Source organism: Brienomyrus brachyistius, chromosome 7, assembly GCF_023856365.1.
Source record: "Brienomyrus brachyistius isolate T26 chromosome 7, BBRACH_0.4, whole genome shotgun sequence".
In the NCBI taxonomy this organism is placed as follows: Eukaryota; Metazoa; Chordata; class Actinopteri; order Osteoglossiformes; family Mormyridae; genus Brienomyrus; species Brienomyrus brachyistius.
Genome location: NC_064539.1, coordinates 2,282,883 through 2,303,726, shown reverse-complemented (window position 1 = coordinate 2,303,726; position 20,844 = coordinate 2,282,883). Strand labels below are relative to the sequence as shown.

General features: G+C 44.3%; 1 long non-coding RNA gene across 1 annotated transcript in view; it reads left to right on the top strand.

Moving 5' to 3' along the window:
- The window catches only part of LOC125746827 (uncharacterized), a 33,940-nt gene extending 15,202 nt beyond the window's left edge, over positions 1–18,738 (top strand). The window contains exon 2 of the long non-coding RNA XR_007399075.1: positions 17,298–18,738. This is a non-coding gene — a long non-coding RNA (uncharacterized LOC125746827). The remainder of the gene's footprint in view (positions 1–17,297) is intronic.
- Positions 18,739–20,844: the final 2,106 nt, after the last annotated feature.

Below are 20,844 nucleotides of genomic sequence, written 5' to 3'. Positions count from 1 at the left end.
CAGCATAGTTATATGTTCAGTTTGATTCCCTAAGGGTCTGTTTATTCTACTGAATATAAAAAGATAAAAAAATAAAAAAGCAATCGGCACCCATTTTGTGAATGTCTAAGCACAGGACACCTAAAAGACTCAGGCTCTTCAGAGACCTGTGATATGCTGGTGGGCATAGCTGGTGGGTTTGATACTACAGGAGGAGAGGGCGTCATGCCTGTTGAAATAATCTTCTCGTCTATATTTGGGTATGGTGACATTTGGAAAGAAATCCGAGCTCAGGGCCCAGTATAATTTTTATAGAACAAACATGAGTAGTTAAAATGAAAATCAAGAGTAAGATGAATTTGCCTCAGGGCCCGTGAGGCACCGTTTTAAATGTTAAAATTAGATCAGAGCCTTTTGTTTGGCTTGAACCCTTAATCTCCTAATAGACACTTATAATGGCAAAATATCACACAGCCTGTGGGCTGGCTCTACTGCTCAGGACATCTCTGCAGGCAAGGCCTGTAGAATCACTTCTGCATCCCAGGGCCTAAATATGACTATAAGCTCACTGGCAGCTTGCTAACATGGTGCCCCCTCAGAAGATTCTGTCTTGGGTGATTGGCCATCTTATCCTTTCCAGAATCCACCACTGCTTAACGTAATGCTTAAACAGAGAGGAACTACGTTATAAAATGTTATAAAAGACATAAAAAAGGTACAAGAACACCAAATACAACGAAAGACATTAAGTGTAATGATCCACATCAGTAAATGGAGGTAGCGACCTGTTGAGAATCCGGTGTCGTGATTGGTCATCGCTGTCCCAGAGAGATAGTCAGGTATGCCCTGATTGGTCACAGTTGTCCCAGGTGTAGAGTGTTGTTGAGGCTTAGGTGTGCCTGCAGCCTCCGCTGTTGCTAGGGGTGATTCCTTAGCTTATTGGTTCAGGAGGTAGAATAAGCAGCACAGCAGGGGTGTCAGAGCCGCCAACCCCCCTGCGCTTTGCCATTACCCTGCGGCATGTATGCTTGCTTCTCGTGGCACATCAATCATCGCTGGAATCCTGTGCGGGCCCTGCGTCCCACAGAGCGCGGTACGAGCATGCCAGCTTGGGCCACGCCGTGGGGCATCGTTAGGAGAGAAACGTCGCTCTACAATAATCAGCCTGCCACACAGTGGCCCCTAACCCTATCCAACAGCGCCGCATGTCTCTACGCCGCTGCCCTGGACTGGGAGCGAATCCAAGGACAGGTGGAGGTAATGGTCGGTTTCCAAGGAGACACTACTGCCGCGTGACGTGAAAGCAGCCCGGAAAACTGAGCAATAAACCGCGATTATCACGCCGCCCAGCGCTACCACTGTATTCCACAGAAAATATACTGCAGGTTCTCCTGCTGCTGAAACCACCGTAAATTTATACACATCTGAAAACCTATAATAAAATCCCATGAGGTCATTGCAAACCTCTCCTTGAACTGACCCATGGACCAGACTCTTTTTACGACAGAGGATATAGCAGTTAAATGTTCCTGCCAAATCCCCGGTAGCTCAGAGACTGAAATACGTGGGAGCGACCGAGTATGTGTACGTGTGTGTGTGTGTATGCGTGTGTGTGTGTCCCAAGTACCAAGCAGCCCCTGTAAATTATAGCCCTCTGTGGTTAACAGGCCTCTGACGACATATTTGCTGCATTTGGAGGACAAGGGTGAAGAAGCTATAGACTGCACTCCATCCCAGGCATTTAACAGAGGCTGACCAGGGTCATCTCTTATGGGGAGGCACTTATATTCTAATACTGCCAGTCAAATGTTAGACACTGTCTCACATCATCATAAATGCATCAACAAAGGTCGTAGTTGAATAACATAGCTTTGCTGGACATTCACATCTCAAATCAGCTGATACCACAAAAAAATACCGCAAACAAGCTTGGACAGTAGGAGGTGTTGTGCCCAAGATTGGAAGGTTCTGGAACACTCATTGTACCCTTTCTCAAAATACTTAACCATACTAACTCTAGCAAATATAGAAGTCTGTATAACTGTGTGAAACTGGTCAGTGTCCACTAAGCCTGCAAATTTAGGAATATACCAAAAATAACTTTATAATCATTCCAACACATTCTCCAGTCTAATTTGATCTATATTCGGATGTACCGGGAATGGATCATACAATAAATGTAATATATAGCCCACTATACAGACATAGGCCTTGTACTGTACAAGTAAGGTGGTATTTGAGATCCAAACATATGTAGCCCTGTTATATGTCTATAAACCACAGCAAACTATGAACGTACAAGTAAAACCCAGCATTAAACCAAGTATCTCGCGGAGGACAGGGGGGTTTATGCTGTATAAACCGGAGCCCCGTACGTGCACTGTGCCGCCACATCTCGCCGCACCGCTCATCACTGGCGGACCACAGGGATGCCGCTGTTTGACACGGGTCATCGCGGCATTACCGGCCACGAAGGCAGCCATTTTACGGTGGAGCTCCCACCGGATGGATGCCCCCCACACGGCCAGCTCTTTCACCCGTATATCTGCACCCCCCGGCCAGCCTGGAGTCCTATCACAGGAATCTTTCTTTGTTTTTTTTCTTTTCGGTTCTATTAAACAATCATTAAATTATAAATCGCATTATGAACTTTATATGTCTTTGTTTGCCAAGTGTAAGAGTAAGTATGCACTCAGGCTCTTAAAGTACACTCTAAGACGTCATTACCCTCAAAATTTAATACTGTTTAACTAACACTAAATGGTTTGAATATAAATAATGCATTTATTTCAATGGGATACCCTGAAAAACTTGACAGTTTAAAGACTTTTTTCTCAGGGAAAGCAGTATTACGAGGTTTAATGTATGAGCAGAAATGTCACAGACAGCAGAACAATGTCATATAAAGTTCACCCGTCATACATGTCACTAGCATGGGAGGGGAGAGGGTGCAGACACATGATACAGCTTTAGGGCCTCGTTTTGGGACCTGCAAATGCTACCTTCCCACAGTTTTCCTTATATTCACTGTACTCCGTCTTGCGCTAATTTGCCCAAAGGTTGCAGGCAGTGTGAATTTACAATTCTAATACAGTTACATTTGAAAACTACACAAAAAGAAATGTGAGTTTTCATTTGAATAAAAGAGGAAGCGTGTGGGTAGGCATTCTGTTATCTGTGATTATTGGGTTAGTCACAAGGATGTCTGAGATGCACCACTGTCACGCAAAGCAAAATCAGTGATATCCAAATTCCATTCTGGAATTTTAACATTCTGCTATGCTTTCATGTCTGATTTATAGCTTCTTGTGTCTGCAAAGGTTTTCTTGAAACGCGGTGTTGCAGCCAGTGCACCCATGTGCATTTTAGCCCTGAACAAGAAGAGAAAAATTGATATTTATTTAATTATTTAGTTAGTTAGTTAGTTTTAGACTGTTAGCATATTTTCATAATTTTTTAAGTCTTGTTGATGGTGATCGGAGAGATCACTGAAGATTTCATGAAAAACATGGAGATATCCTTTCTCAGTTTTACAGAGAAGACTCGTAATTTTTATTTTTTGGGAAGTAAAAACAATAAATAATAGCCTACATTAAGCGACAATCCAAAACTTTTAATGTTCAAAAATAAGCTTCTCATTTCCTTAATTTTTTTCTGCTACTAAAATATAATTTGTTTTGTATTTATGTTTTACTTTTGTCCAAAGCAACATACAAGTGAAGCAAGTAGCACATTACTAAGAATCACGTGTAACAGAGTTGGCTGGGTATAAGTGCAGCTAGGCTGGGCGTCCAATGAATGCACATCACGCATAATGTTGAAAAAGAGAATATTTAAACTGTTGCTATTAAAAATATTTTTTTTCCTGTGGTACTCCATCATGTAATTCCATAACATTGAGCTACATCCAATTTATAACCCATAAAAACTAAATTTATTTTTTTACCAACTTAAATTTAAAATGGGTTGAATGATAAGTAATTATGTGAGTTATATATTTGTCAACTCAGGCTTTAGGCAGGAACATCTGTAATTAAATGTTCCAGCATCCGAGTGCATTTTTCAAAAGGGCCAATTTCTGAGTGTCTGGGTTGAATTTTGAATTAAATGGTCCTTCTGTTGAGAACACGTCAGAGGAAAACTCGCTCCTCGCCGTTTACAGGAACGCTCATGTTGATGGGAAACGTGTGAGGTTTGTGCGTGAGGCTACTTGAAGCCTTTCTCCGCTCTCAGGCCTGGCGACATGACGTGTGATGTCTTTTTAAAAACCCGAGGATGATTCCAGTAGGTGAGTTTCCTCTTAAAAGCAGGGTAACCTCTTAACACAGACCAGAGCCTTTTGAAAGCGTATCACAGTATGACGTACGCAGCATGTAATCTGAGAAAGACATTAATGATACCTGCAACTCGTGCTATCAATAAGACGTGTAATGATGATAGATTTGACTTGTCTGGTTTTTTTTTGGCTCGGTGTTATTATTACCTCATGGTTATATTTTTATTTTTTTGGGAAACTCCCTTAGCTAATGACTACGCTGTGGAGGCCTCGTCCCAGGCCAGCTCCGCCCCTCCTCGCCCCTCCCTGATGCGTAATGATGTATTTAAGTCCACCCGTCTGAAGTTTAGCCACTAATAAAAGGCCACAAGCCTCATGTGATCCTGTGACACTCGCCGCCACATGAACCACGTGGGCATGTGACCGCCACTGCCGCTGATGACACGGGTATCGTGGTGTTGCCAGGGAAACAAGCACAGCTTCTGGCCTGTGTTTCAGAGAGTTCAAGTGATTACTATTTATGGCAGATTAAGGAGAAGACATGGAGAGGGAAATAGTGTGAACAAATATACACTGTTCACTTAGAATTTAACTTTAATTTGACTTAATCTGCAAATGCATTTGGCGTTTTCTACTAAATCCCTAGTGCTAGAAGCAGGGTTCCATCTTTGTGGACTATTTGCATATTTTGAATAATGCTAGTGTATATCAAAGTCTGTACGTTAAAGTTTAAGTATTGTGGGGGGGGGAGAGTCAGTAATCGTTGTGGCAGGTGATCAATGGGGTGGATGTGATGGGATCACGTTTCGCGTGGATTTCTGTCAGATGTGTGGGAAGAGGATTGAAAATGAGAAGGTGATGAATGTGTGTGTTACTGTGGTGGCTGCCATCGGCCATTTTATACGAGAGCACGGGGGGGGGGACATGGGGGGGCACGGAGGGGGCGGTTGGTGAAACTGTATATATGGACATATTCAGAAAATCCAAAGCTATAAACATAATAATGACCATGAAGAAATAATATACCACCCTCTCAGCTCGTCACTGGACAATGAACTTTCTGTTTATACTCTGTTTCCATTTCATATCATCCAACCACATTTTCTGCAGCTTATTTTTAACAACGCAGAAAACTTAGAATGTTCTTGACTGTCCTGATGCCTTATTTTAAGAATGCTTGGTTGCTCAGCTCTCACGGTGTACATTGAGTTTAAAATACTGAGCCAGGACTACAACCACAGCTGGTCGAAACAAATGCTCCACAGATGTTTCTCCTGAGCTTTCATCAGCTTCAGTTCTGTTGCTACGGGAGCACCCTAATTAGACATGGAAGGGGCTGGATCCGCCTCCTTGATTAATATTCTTTTCTTTTTGGGATCGTCTTCCGATGCCACTCTGAATATGTATCTTCATTTCACTGTTTTCGCTTAAAATCTTTTGGGTTACAAGACTCGCACCCACACTTCCCCCTGGTGCCCCCTTGCAGGTTTCCGTTTCCCTCTGCCCTTGCTCTCATCCTCTTACTAATCTCTCCATTTTCTCCTCACTGGTGGAAAGCGTCAGAGGCTTGTGAGTTAGTGGCATGAGCTGCCTCATCTCCACTACTTATGTGGAAGTAAGTGATCTATTCTGCTCTTTGGGTAAGTCATGATAGAAAGGAGAGGCTCATGAATATATATAACTAAGCTTAGTCACCGTGGATAGGGAGGACATCTCTGCATCAAATATGTCATGTTGAAACATGGAAGGCATGGAATCATGGGAAATCTAAAATATGAATGGCACATTTGTTAAGGTACAGTTACCAACAGACTGCAATTTGGGTGACTGAGACAATCTACACCAGCAATTCTCAAGCCACGGGTCGTGACCCAAATTTGGGTCACAGCAAGTTCTGAAACGAGTTAGAAAGTAAGCATTTTAAAACCAGCAAGCTCTTATTCTGATCCACAATCAGATGTCCCAGCCCCAATCCTAGAATTAATCTATATAAACCGGTTTTGGGTCTGCAAATGCTTAGCGCAAAAGTCGACCAGAACAAGTTGTGAAACCACAGATACTTGATTTAAAATTCACAGGCACACCCAGTCAGATTCATGCGATAGGCATTGATTGACGCAATTTGCACTGCATCCTTCATCATAGCGTTAATTCAAACCTATACTTGATATAACTTCACAACAGAGCTGGCTTAAAAACTGGGTCGCGGTGGGTCAGTGGTTGGGAACCACTGATCTACCCAAGTCTATCACACTGGAAGTAAACAATGTGTTAGACTCAGCTACATACAACTGTCAGATAATTACAATGTTCTCAACAATATTTTTTCCCCAGTCAGTTTTTTTAATAAGGTCTGGGCAAATTAGCTGCCACTCTATGTGTAAGTGTCCTGCCTGTGACAGGACCGGCCTTCGATCTGTGAGAGTCCTTAAGAGTGTTAGATGCTTTCATAAGCCCTCAGGCTTAAGAGACCTAAGAGTTTTCTAGAGCCTAGGGAAGCCCCCCGTACTGAACCCATGTGTATTACACACTGCACATGATTAGCTGTGCATGTCTGAGTCCCATGATGCTCAGAGCTGATTACGGGATAATTAGACAGAGCTTAACTGTGCTTATCTCACATGCTAAATGACCTGCCAGACAAACCAAAATAAATAAATAATAAAAAAAAAACAGTTACTAGATGTAACGGCTTTTTCATGAATGTTCTTTTTATTTTAAAATATATTCTGTGATTTCACTGATTAAAAAAAACATAATAATTCAAGAACCAGAGTACAACTACCAAATCAAGGCATGCAAAAATAATGTTGATTTGTTTTGGACTGTATTTGTTGTCGGTATGTTTCACCACTGGGGACTGGTTTGCTGTGCAGATGATTTATCTGGCACCTGAGCCACCTTGTGCAAGAGCCTAATTCTGTCCACGTATTGACATGGACGTCTGCTGGTCTATATCTAGACCTGGATCCCTGTTTCAGAGATATCAAAAAAGTTTCACTCTGGCATGGATGCTGAGCCATGAGTGCCAGCGATGTGGATGTACCAGCATCCAAAGTGGCGTGGTATATACTAATACGGTAAGGAATCCAGAACATGCCCCCACCAGTCCTGGAAGCAGGGGGCAGAAGACCATGAATCCCTCAAGGAGGCAAAGAGCCACAATCTTCCACCACAGGACTTTAGGCACGGCAGATATGATCATTTTCCAGACCCCTGCGAGCCGGAGCTGCAGAGTGGATTCCCCAAACGGAATTCCAGCCCTTAATAACAGACGTGATTTAGGACTCTGTTACACATGGCTAATGCTGCCAGAGCAATTAATGGTTATATTTCTGAAGATATTTCAAATGCCAAATATCCGCGTGCGCATTAAACGGATTCTGAATTAACTTGGGATTTTAACTTTAAAAAAAAAAAAAGTTTATGAGGGCTGTGAAGCTATTGTTCTCCATTTCTATAATAATATAAGTAAAATTTGCAAGGGAGCATTTCTCAGTAAACTTTTAACACCATTTGATTTCAGATGTTATTTTAGTGGAAACAACTGAGTACTATGCATGTTATCTTAAATAAAAACTTCGGAGAAGTTGTTCTCCTTGCTCATTATCTTTCTGTAAATATTGTTGTGTGTTACGTCAAACATACTTTGCACTGGTTTACAGTGTGTGGCTAGATAATGCTCCCTCGTTTACGTTATCATTTTAGCTACTCCATTCGCTCGAGAAGTTTGGCTGAGAAGTTAAAAACATTCCACTGGAAGGTCAAGCCACCAGGCACACGCCCCCTGCAGTTCATCCAATCAGGGTGCATCACTGCAGGCGGGGTCCCGGGGAGGAGAACCAATGATAGTGCCGAGGCCACCTTGACCCAATTGTGAAAGAGCAAAATCCAAGGCAATTCATAGTACGCCTGATTCCTTGGAGTCCTCAAGTGTCCCGGAGCAAACTTTGTGCTATCGTCATGATCATAATAAGATTATGTTCAGTTGTTATTTCAGGCTGGTAGTTGGAGAATGAATCTCAGGTCACCTGTGTTAGGTGTGTGTCCAGGTAATGGGGACAGAGACAACTCCGCTGTGCAGCTCGGATTGACATCATGTTGTTGGACAAACATCACAGACAGAGGTAGTCCATGAAGGAACACACACAGCACAGCAAGCAAGCGAGAGAGACCAGTATAACACCCAATGGAGCAAGAGAGAAAGACCACAACAAACCCAACCCGGGACACCTCCCCTGTGATACCCATGAGCGACACTCAGGTGCCAGAGTCAAACTCATTCACGAAAAACATATGCACATAGTATGTTTACCGTCACTGATGGTCTCACTGCACCCCTAGTGCAGCGTGTGACCTGTGGAGGCTTAGGGAAAGGTGACAGTCCCTGTAAAGCTAATCTCCTCTGCGTCTCACCTCCCTGCAGGACACCGTTCATCTCCTTAACGGTACAGCACATTGCTGGCATCAGATCCATGGGGATCATGTTCACATCGGAAACTGTGTGAGCACACACAGGTTACAGGTGATTGGCTTAGTGTTAGGATTAGGTCAACCAGCCTCCAGATGATTGGCTTAGGTATATGGTGTGCTCACACACAGCCTCCAGATGATTGGCTTAGGTTTAGGGTGATGTCACATAGCATTCAAATAATAGGCTTAGTGTTGGGTTGCAGTCATACACACGCACACATTCTTAGTCTTGCCGCTTTGACCTCTGGGCTCCAGTGTGCCGTCAGCCTCCATCATCCCTCAGCTGTCACAGTCAAGGCAGCTAAGATACTAAAATCTCCTCAGGAGCTCACGGCTCACCTTCAAGTTGGAGCTGGGGCTCTCCTCCCTGCTCTTCCAGTTTTCCCCCTGCTCCCTTGGCCTCCTCCCTGTTCCCCCACTCTTCTCCCTGCTCCCCTGGTCTCCTCCCTGCTCTCCCAGTTTTCCCCTTGCTCCCTTGGCCTCCTCCCTGCTCTCCCAGTTTTCCCCCTGCTCCCTTGGCCTCCTCCCTGCTCCTGCACTCTTCTCCCTGCTCCCCTGGTCTCCTCCCTGCTCCCCTGGCTTCCACCCTGCTCTCGCTGGTCTCCCACGTGCTCCCCTGGCCTCCTCCCTGCTCTCCCAGATGAGTCTCTCATTAAGCATCGCCTGCCTGGCTGGATCCTGGCCCCTGTCACATTCATCGTAGCCTCTAGACCTCAGTGAAATCTGAAATACCAGCCCAACTGATTCCCCTGTGCAGGGTCACACAGTCAGCTGAGGCAAGGGGATAGAATGGTTTAAAACAGGCGGCAATGGTTTGATTCTGATTGCTGATTTGATTTATGTCATGCTGAATGGTCTTAAAAATCAGATTGCATATTCTGTGAAAAAGGAATATTAGAATGCTTCCTCCATAATCATGTGTAGTATTTTTCACATAATAACAGAAGTAAAGAATATTGGTCTTTATTGATTGTAGGGCTGAGTGCAAACATTAAACAGCAGGTTGTTAAGGAGTCGCCCGCAAAGACATGACGACAATATCCCAAAGCAGAGTAAACGCCTGTGCAGTTTGAAAAGGAAGGAGAAAATGAGCCTGACTTCCCTTTCAGTCAGTGGATATATTTGGGTTTGGGGTTGTTGTTGTTTTGCTTGTTGTTGTGGAGCGTGAACTTTGACCGTGTACATATTTCTTTCTTAGCTTTGAGGTGGCTGCAGTGGCACAGCTGTTACTGCTCTTGTCCCACACCTGTAGGGCTTAGGGTTTGAATCCCCCCTCTTCTAAGTTTGCAAGCTCTGTCTGCGTAGCTTGTTTGCTTTGCCATCCATTCCATGTCTTTTTTCCATAATTTAACTGAGGGTCTACTTTGTTAGGCTCCTCTGATTCTGTTCTGCCATCCAAAGACATGCTGTTTGGTAAAGCTGATCAGCTCCAGGTCCCCTGTGATCCAAACCCGCATAAATATTGCCACCCTTTCAGGGGACTCTCCATCTTGCGCCAATGACGTACTATTTCTGCATTTCCTCCAAAGCATGGCAATATTTTTTCCCCACAGGTGTCCAGCACATCTCAGCCGGGGCTCTGAAATCAATACAGCAAAGCGCCTCAGCAGACTCACAGGAACTGCGAGACAGGGGTCCGCACACTGTGCCAGGTTGACCCAAAGCACACCTGCTGCCCTGAAATACAAGGGGGTGAAGCATAGACAGGCAGGTCCGCAGGGAACGACCGCTTCTCCGTTTCTTATGCTCTGAATCATTTAACTGACAACAGACCGCTCACGATTCTGGCTCAGCTCCCTGGGGCAGTCAGGGGGGGCCTGGCCTTCCCAATCACAGAATTTTTATTGCAAATAGGAAGGAAGCAAGCCAATTTTTTTCACACAGATTTTTTAACTCAAGTACCCCCTCCCCCCATCTTAAAGCTGGAATGGGGCCCAGCTGGACCTATCTGATAATCCAATGCTCAGTCCCACAGCGGATGGGAAGGGGGGCAGGTCATGAAAAGCTGGACACTGAGCGCCTGGGGACCAGGGACCCTCTGTTAAATTATGGAAAAAAGACACAGAACGGATGGCAAAGCGACCAAGCTACATCAGCCGCGTTAGAACTATACTGTAGCAGGTGGCCGCCAACTTCAAAACTGCAAATGAAATTGCACTCGTCAGTGAGAATAATCTATCCTATACTTTAAAACGGCACTGCCACCTTGTTCGTTCTGTGTTATGCCACAGCCCTTGAAGGCACAGAACATTTTCGATGCAGCAGACTCACATGCAGAGCACAAATAAACGGATTGCGGCAAGTGCATGAGTCATTTTAATAAAGGAGATGACAGCTCATTCGAAATGGAAGTCGCTCTCTTTAATAAGAGCCACTATTGGTTTGATACTGGTGGTGGCACAGGAGTATGGAGGGATTATTCAGACTTAAATAAATAAATAATACACTGTGTAGGGGTGGTGCAGTGCTTGGCACTGCTGCCTCACAGCAAGAAGGTCTTGGGTTTGGTCCCAGGTTCTTTCTGTGTGAAGTTTGCACGCTTTCCCCGTGTTCACATTGGGTTTTCTCCCACGATCCAGAAACATGCAGGATAGGTTGATTGGTAGGTCTAAATTGGCCCTGTGAGTGTGTGCACCCTACAGTGTGTTGGTGACTGCCTAGGGTTGGTTCCCACCTGTGCCCATTGTTCCCAGGATAGGCTCCAGTCCCCCGCCCCTCCCCCGCACAACACTAGTTGGAATTAAGTGGTTTCAGAAGATGTATGGATGGATTTCTGTGTAATGTGGCAATAAATGAATGATAATGAAATGTGAGGATAAATATGTCTCTTGAGGAAATTATTTCTTCGATTTTTTTTTTTACTTAATTATTGAATTATTTTTGACAGGTTTAATGAAATTGTTTCAGTAATATGTACATGAAATAAGCCTTGAAATGTAAACTGTCATGCCCTGCCTGCCTCTCTCCTTCTTTTCCTTCTCTCCCTAACGAGCCACATCTTGTTTTGTCTGACCTCTTGTTTCCACCCTCATGTGGATTACTCCAGCTGCCTCTTTTGTGCCCTCATCAGTGGTGTTATAGAGTGTCTCCAAGTCATGTACTCCCCAGTCCAGTCATTTACATTGCTACCCACCTGTGCTCCAGAATGTGTTGCATGCTTTCTGCCCTATTCTGTTCTATTCTATTCTATTCTATTCTAATTCTATTTTATTCTATATGATCCGTTCCGATCCTATCCGAACCAATCTGATCCAATCCGATCCTCGTCTCCCCCTTTTGACACTTCATGGTCTTTCGAGTTTGCCCTGTGTTTGTTTTGGTTTTCCCTAATAAAGCCCCTTTTGTTCCTCCCTACATTCGTCCTTGCCTCCTTCCATGCCCAACAAGACACAATCTGTCACTTTCACTCAGGGATGCCATAAGGCAGGGGAAAGTTAGGACAATTCCAAGGTCCCTTGAGTGACAGGGGGCTAAATAATTTGGAAACTAACTGGATTGGTCTAGACTGGGGTCCCAATATGATATGCCTTCTTGGGGCCCAATATCTCTAGCAACGCCCCTGATTTCACCTATCAAAGTTTTGAGGGAGGGCTCTGGAGAATAAAAGTGTAACAAATAGTAAAATATGCAACTGTGTGCTGCGATGGGCTGGCCCCCTGTCCAGGGTTGTTCCCTGCCTCGTGCCCATTGCTTCCGGGATTTGGTCCGGACCCCCCGCGACCCAGTAGGGTAAGCGGTTTGGAAAATGGATGGATGGATGCAACTGTGTGTTTTCATTGTTCATTCACTGTTTGAGGGGTGTACAAGGTATGATTTGCTGTCATCCCTTAATACATGATATTTTAATTAATGTATCATCTCTTGGGCTAAACTGTTAGAATCCCTTTCGTTTGTTCAATACTGTATAATAATGTACTATGTATTTTATTATTACCGTACTTAATATTAGTCACGCCGAGCTCGTACGATCCTCGTGTGTGCCACGCCCCCCTGATTATCCACGTGTGCTTCCCTGATCGTACCCAGCTGTGTCTGATTATGTTTGCCCAGTCTTGTGTATTTCAGTCCGTGTCTTGCGCTGGTTCCTTGTCCGTCATTGATGTTTGTTAGTCTGATGTCTCCAGTCCTTAGTCGTCTGAATAAACCCTATAGTTTCCCCGACTTTGGCCTTCCTGCCTGATCCTTGCTTGCCTGCCTGTCCGTGCGCCTTACCCGCATTCAGCGATCGTGACAATTAGTAATGTCTTACTGTACGTAATTTGTCAATTGCCATATTTAAGTACACGAAAGTCACGTATTTATGGGGGTTGTTGGTCTTGCAACGTATCCCTCCAATAGCTTACTAAAATTTGTACGAAAATTCTTTTTATTGGAGATAAAAATGATAACATACTCCAGAGAACAAATTGAAAGGTTGTCGGAATAACCTGCAATGATGGCAAGTGCAACGTTCACTGATATAAATGTGTTTGCAAACATCCAGAAACTTCTGCAACAGAGCAAGCTACAAACGAGAACATCTGAATGCGGCGTAACCCACTCTGGGATACATTTCCCAAAAGCGTAGTTGCTAATTGAATGGGTACAGCAAGAGGGAAGTCTAGGGGGTTGTTTTGGCTGGTCTTATTGAGGAGGTTACCACACCCCATCCCCACTGTAATTTACCCCCATGGGTACACTTATGTATGTTGCTAACATTAACAGTAACACTTTGTATTTCAAGTGTGGGATTAGAACAAACGAAAAAGTTCGCCCCGGCTACCCTGAAATTTCATATTACATCAGCATCAAATGTTATCACGAGCGTTACATGACAAAAACATTCCGTTAAAAAAGTCACTTCGATAGAAAATTTGGTATACGTAGGTTTAACAACAACAAATGTACGCGTTCACTTTTTATCTATAAGATAGACTGATAGACAAAATGACAGAATAAAGGAGATTAGAAAAAAACAGCCTGGAGACCAGCGAGTGAATGCTTTCAAAACAGTGATGGAAGGCGTGATCTGTACTGTACACCGTGTACAGCACACGGTGGCAAGGTCACGCATGGTTCATGGAGATCTGCACGCAGATGTTTCTCCGGTGTTTTCCAACGTCTGTTGGATTAATATGGGTAGATTCAGAATCAGGATTCACTTTATTGGCCAGGTATTAGGAATTTGTCTTGGAAGTATTGGTGCACACATTCAAGACACAGAATATAAAGATTAAAAATATAATCAATGGTGTAAATCACAACAAATAGCAGTCAGTACATCGGTATTCAGCAAAAAGTGTTTAACTATATATTAAAGTTAAAATTCTGCTTAGAACCAAATTCATAAAATAAATAATACTATTCATTAAGAACAGATCAGTTCGGTATTTTCTACACCATCATGACTAGGACTAAATAGGTATAAAGATCCGTGGATACAGTCGCAATGCTAGGAGTCCAAAGTTAGAATTTTCTGAGTATACAAAAACTGCGCGTTTGATCGGTGTCTGAATGGAAGAGCAGTTGTCGTTTTTTTGGGGAGGACGCTGGGGAAGGAACCCTCTGGATAGTGACAATGCCTGTGTGAGTTTATAGTTGCACGTGTCTTTCCGTAAGCATGTAACTCCCGATGAACAGAAAGATCGGGGCAGGAATGAGTGGGTTAACGCATCAGGGCGGGACCCCGAAGTATCTCATGCTTTGTAGCTCAGCCTGCAGAGAACAATGACTGTGAGCTTGAATACGGAGCACTGCCGGGTAACAGGGTCCTCGGGTTTCACAACGGGCGTCCTGACCCGGAGACCTCCGCTCACGGTTTTCTCAGGTGTGACGAATTACACATGCTAAAAACCGCCTGCCCAAAGCACAGCAGTTGCATTGTCTGGAGCAGCAATTTAATCCAGTGACCTGCGAGATAAATTACGCTTATTTCTTTATGGATATGATTAGGGAGAGATAAGAAAAGTCAGCCGTTAACTCCTCTCAAAATTTAAATAAGCGCGTTTATCTTTAGATTAATGCGGGTGTGGTTGGACTGCGGATTTTTCCGTTTTTAGAAATCCTGACTCTGCAGTTAAGGTATCACCTGTGCTTAGCGGAGCCCCCGGCAACCTACGAGCAACACACCTATACTTGTCTGTTGATATGCAAATCGAAGTTGTGCTCCACCGTTAAAGCACGGGCACTGTTACACCCTCGGGCACGTGGTGCCTTTTTATTGTACCTTACAGCAGTGTTTGTACTCATACGTTCCTCACTAATTTTATATATATATATATATATATATATATATATATATATATATATATACACACACACACACACACACACATCAGTGCTGCCTGCATATGTGTGTGTGTGTGTACATTTATGAGTTTCCAGGTGCTTGTTTTTCAGAGCTGCTAAATTATTTTTTCTATCTGGACTGTACTACCGCCATTTGCTATAATGATAACCCCCTTTTGTGAATGTTTAGGAATGTTATCAAATACTAACAACTTGCGATTCTATTCTATATATACTTATAATTTATAAACAATTCTATATTTACTTGTAGATTGGCAGATAATTATACTGCTTTTACAGAGCTCCCTTGATATGTTGTGTTAGTGCTGTGTAATGTGCTGCAAGCTGGGCTAGTGTATGTGCTGTGTCAGTGCTGCATGCTGGACTATTGCGATGTGCTGTGTCAGTGCTGCATGCTGGACTAGTGCGATGTGCTGTGTCAGTGCTGCATGCTGGGCTAATGCTACATGCTGTGTCAGTGCTGCATGCTGGGCAAGTGCGATGTGCTGTGTCAGTGCTGCGTGCTGGGCTAATGTTACATGCTGTGTCAGTGCTGCATGCTGGACTATTGCGATGTGCTGTGTCAGTGCTGCATGTTGGGCTAGTGCTACGTGCTCTGTCAGTGCTGCATGTTGGTCTAGTGCAATGTGTTGTGTCAGTGCTGCATGCTGGACTATTGTGATGTGCTGTGTCAGTGCTGCATGCTAGGCTAATGCTACATGCTGTGTCAGTGATGCATGCTAGGCTAATGCTACATGTTGTGTCAGTGCTGCATGCTGGACTAGTGTGATGTGCTGTGTCAGTGCTGCATGCTGGGCTAATGCTACATGCTGTATCAGTGCTGCATGCTGGACTAGTGCGATGTGCTGTGTCAGTGCTGCATGTTGGGCTAGTGGTACGTGCTATGTCAGTGCTGCATGCTAGGCTAATGCTACATGCTGTGTCAGTGCTGCATGCTGGACTAGTGCGATGTGCTGTGTCAGTGCTGCATGCAGGGATAATGCGATGTGCTGTGTCAGTGCTGCATGCAGGGATAATGCTACATGCTGTATCAATGCTGCATGCTGACTAGTGCGATGTGCTGTGTCAGTGCTGCATGTTGGGCTAGTGCTACGTGCTGTGTCAGTGCTGCATGCTAGGCTAATGCTACATGCTGTGTCAGTGCTGCATGCTGGACTAGTGTGATGTGCTGTGTCAGTGCTGCATGCAGGGCTAATGCTAAGTGCTATGTTAGTGCTGTATGCTGGGCTAGTGCTACGTGCTGTGTCAGTGCTGCATGTTGGGCTAGTGCTACGTGCTGTGTCAGTGTTGCATGTTGGGCTAGTGCAATGTGTTGTGTCAGTGCTGCATGCTGGGCTAGTGCAATGGGCTGTGTCAGTGCTGCATACTGGGCTAGTGCTATGTGCTGTCAGTGTTGTGTAAAATGAAAACACTGACGCCACTATGAACAGGAGTACGAACACTATGGAGTGCCTTGAAATGTGGGCTGGCAAAATGCATCAATGGGATCCTCCCCACCACCCCCTTTGGGCTGCCCAAGACTGATTTTTAATTCCAGCCCAGCTGTGTTTGAAAGTGACGTTTTTCCTGCTCCACATGTAAACAACACATTATCGCTTTTTGTCTGCATATGCCTCAAAGTGAAATGGCTTAATTCTCTGTGTGTCATTTCCTCCTGGCAGGGCAAACCTCTCTGCCCGGATACCTTTTTCGGTTAAATGATGGCTCAGTTATTTCTCTAATGTCTGCTAAGATAAATCAGAGTACTAAAGTACTATTTGTTATTTCAGTCATTTTGTTGCTGTAACTCATGTTTTTATCTAAAGCATTTTTTACTTAATTGTGTTTTTGCAGTTCAGTATAACTTCGTGGCTTTCATGTACTGGAAGGGACATAACTTACCACTGAATAGCGTTCCTGCTTCATATGTGTCTGTCATTAACTTAAGTAACAAAATGACACTGCAAGAAGTGAATGTGGCGTGACTCTTCTGATCCCTTTACATTCAGCAGTCGAAAAGCGGTACATTTTGTTTTCTGCATTTCATTTAATTAGTACATCTATCATTTCAACAACATTAGCTAATTACCTAAACAGTGCATTTCATATAAAGAAAGTAAGAATGTAAAGAGTGAGATAAATGGCCATTCTGAAATTACCACCTTGAAAGATACATACTTGAAGACTGAGCATCATTATTATTAGTGCTGTGATTTTTGTGGATTATGAATATGTTTATTATGCTCACAGAGTGTTGGTGAATAACGCTATTGTGCCCCGAGGGTAACATCCATTTGCTTAGCAGGCCAAAGCGGGCCAAGGCCTGGGTCGGCTGACGAGCTTCCGAGGAACAACTGCAGCATTGAGGGCAGCCAGGCACACCGCGGGCCTGGAGACGCACCGCCTGACTCATCTGGCTAAAAATACACTCCGACATTCCTCAGCTTCACATAAAGATGGCGCAGTGCCGGCCTGATACGAGATGTGCCGACGTCGGGCCCTTTTTTGTGTGATACTGCCACATGGCCTGCCCCCCCAACCCGGCCCACAAGCCCCGCCACTGTAAATCCTCCCTCGCAGACTGTGGTGGTGGGGGGAGAGCACTGATCTGGCATGCGGTTCAGTCCTGTTCAGACCGGTCTGCGAAGCCTCGTGCGGCTCGGTGTCCCTCTCCTGAGCTGGGAGTGCATGCAGCAGCCACCCCCCCCCTCCCCACTGGCCGGTTGCCCGGCGGTGTGCGTGATCCCTCTACTGCCGCACTCAGCTATGTGTTAATCAGCTCCAGCGCAGCACCGGAAGGTTTCCACTTTTGGCTTTTTTAAAATACCACTCAGATTGCTTCAGGTACAAATTGCAATGTCCCAGTTTCCAATGTCTAATAATGCAGCATCTGTACAACAAATCACTGCAGGTATGCTAACCAGTCAGTTCTGACTTTATTTATTGCATTAAAAACATGCAAAATGTGTGTTTGCACTTTTCTTTTTCAAAAGGATAAAAGACTTAAGCTAAACTTGGTTACAATACAATTGAAATTTTGGTGTATATCTCAACATGGGCTGTCTTTTCATTGCTGGATAAATTCAGGCCAAAGCTCCTCACATCTCTCCAACATCCTGCGCCCTGATCAGACTTGGCCTGGCTAACACACTGTACCGTGAAACATGTCGGCCGGGACCATCTCTGGAATTCGGACCCAGATCCTAATTAGTCAAACTTCAGGCTGTGAGGTTTGCTGTCAGTCGAAGGGTTAAAGATTTCAGATGAACCCGTGGCACAGTCCCCCATCCCCCAGGCCCTCAGAGTCCGATTTTAGCAACTGATACCGAAACACTGGCTGCTGAAGATTCACAACCGTAGCAAAAACGAGCCTGAACAAAACAGCCGATAATGTTCAGTAGCTGCACTCACTCTCTACACTAGGAATGCTGGTCCTGATGTACTCGCCAGGTTGCTCTGTGTTTGTGCATCCTGCCTTGTCCTGGTTTAAGCAGCCTGTCTGAGCTCCGTTTCATTACAGCATAATGCAGTCCCCTGTGCAGTGCTGTCTGCCAGCCTGTACAGAGCTGGCTAATTGTCATCAGAGCCAGAGCTATTTACTCTGCTGTTTGTCAGACCACTTCTGGCAGTGACAGTATTCTGTTGGAATATAAAAGATATTTTGTAAATGCTGACTATGTACCTGTTTGTGCAAAATATAATCACTTCATTTATATGTGAATAAAATGTTTTTTTTTTGGTCATTTTCAGCTAATGAATAAAATGGTCTGCATCATAGTAACAATAAAACGTCTAAAGTATTTATATATATATATATATATATATATTTTTTTTTTTTTTTTTCCATTGTTCCCTGGGCCATGGAAATGGTAAAGTTATGGAGAGTGGCTGGATGTATTTAATACACGTTATAGTTGTAATTTAAAAAAAAAAAAACATCTACAGCTTTTAATTAGATATTAGCATAATGTAGCATCAGTAAATATTTCCCAAATATAACAGAATCCACTCTTGCATTGAAGCAGGGAGTGTTTAATCTATTTGTGGAGATGACATATTCCTTCCTGTTGCCGTTTAAATGGAAATGTTATGCACACTGAATATTCTCTCGATTTCAGCTCTGTGAAAATTAAGTAAAAATTGTATGGATTTCCTGCACAACGTGAAATATATTTTTAGATAAAATATTATTGTGGACTAGCATATGTAAGACTAGATATAACGAGTTAGCCAGATAAAGTCCACAGGATGGATTGCAGCCTGGTGAAAACCTCATCCTTCAGTGTGATAAACACAGAAGGGTTTCAGCATCTCTGTATTGTATTATGGATCAAAGTTTATACTTTCAGTACTGAATGTTTTTGCTCTCTCCAGCAGCTCGTCTAAATAATTAGTTTGGGCCAGTGTTTACTCCCGGCACGTTTATTCCATGTCGCTATCAGTCCTTATTTAAACGTTGTTACATGCTTAAGGGTGACATTTTTCCTTAAACTCTTTATTCTTATGTATTAACACTCAGGGCCTATGACTAACATCAGTAACCACAGCTGTGCCCGCGGTTTGCAGCCAGATAGTTTGTGCCGGATTCCCGCCTCTTCCCAGGACAGAACGGGTCAGTGCCGGGTCGCTGTATGGGATCCAAGGCTAAAATAAACTAACTTTATTATTGTTATGCTTGGCCTTGGCAGCTGAAATGAAAAAAGGACGTATATATACTTTATATATGCAGCTGGTCCCTGGCAGCTCTCTGGCTTTAGCCAAGAGAAAGATTGGCAATCCATTCAGTTCCAAGCCTGGTCTTCCATCCATCCATCCAGGTCCTGAAACCGCTTATGCGATTCAGGGTCCTGGGGCTCCAGAGCCTATGCCATAGGCTACGGGCACAAGGCAAGGAACAACCCAGGATGGCCTCAACCCATCACAGGGCACAGTCACAAACCAGTAACTTACACATGCACACCTATGGGCAATTTGGTAACTCCATTTAACCTCAGCATGTTTTTTTTTTGGAGTATAGGGGGACACCGGAGTACCTGGAGAAAACTACACAATGATACAGGGAAAACAGAACTGATTCAACGTATTTCCTCAGTCAGCCAGCATGGCCCTATGAGCTGTTTCCCTGGCTATAAAGAGGCGTTAAAAGGTTACAGTCTTTGGGATTCTGTATTATGAGCTGTCTTTTTGTGCTTCTAGATGATAAAGATATGATGTGGTGGTTCACAGCCAGAGGGATACAGGTTCAGATCCCGGATCTGTCTGGGTATTGTTACGTAGGCCCTCAGTGGTGTGTCTGTGCATGTGTCTGACACCCAGAGCTTTCTGTGGGCTGGCTTTGGATCGGCAGTGACCTAAGGGGGGTTAAGTGGCTACTAATAATGGCTGTGACAAGGGGTCCATGAAAGGCACCGTTATTTCGGAGAGCTTGCAGTTGAGTCCGGCAGTCTGTCGCCTCTGAATGGCAGTTTCACAGCAGAAGCAGAATCGGCAGGCTGTGGGTCGGAGTTTAAGTCAGCTGAGAGCCTTCGGCAAAGGGCTTCTCATGGATGGCTCACGCACTGGCCACTGGCCCCAAAGACACCAGACGTCATACCACCTGCAGTTCATACTAGATAATCTACCTGAAGCTAAAGAGGTTTGGGCCTGGCAGGTACTTGGATGGGAGACCAACTAGGAAAGCTGTCTTGCTGCTGGAAGAGGTGTTGGTGAGGCCAACAAGTTAAGCCCTCCCATAGTCTGTGTGGATCCCAATGTAATGATGGGGTCACTGTGCTGTAGAAATGGTGCCATCCTTTGGATGAAACATAAAACACAGGTTCTGACTCTCTTCCTTTGAAAGAGTAGGGGTG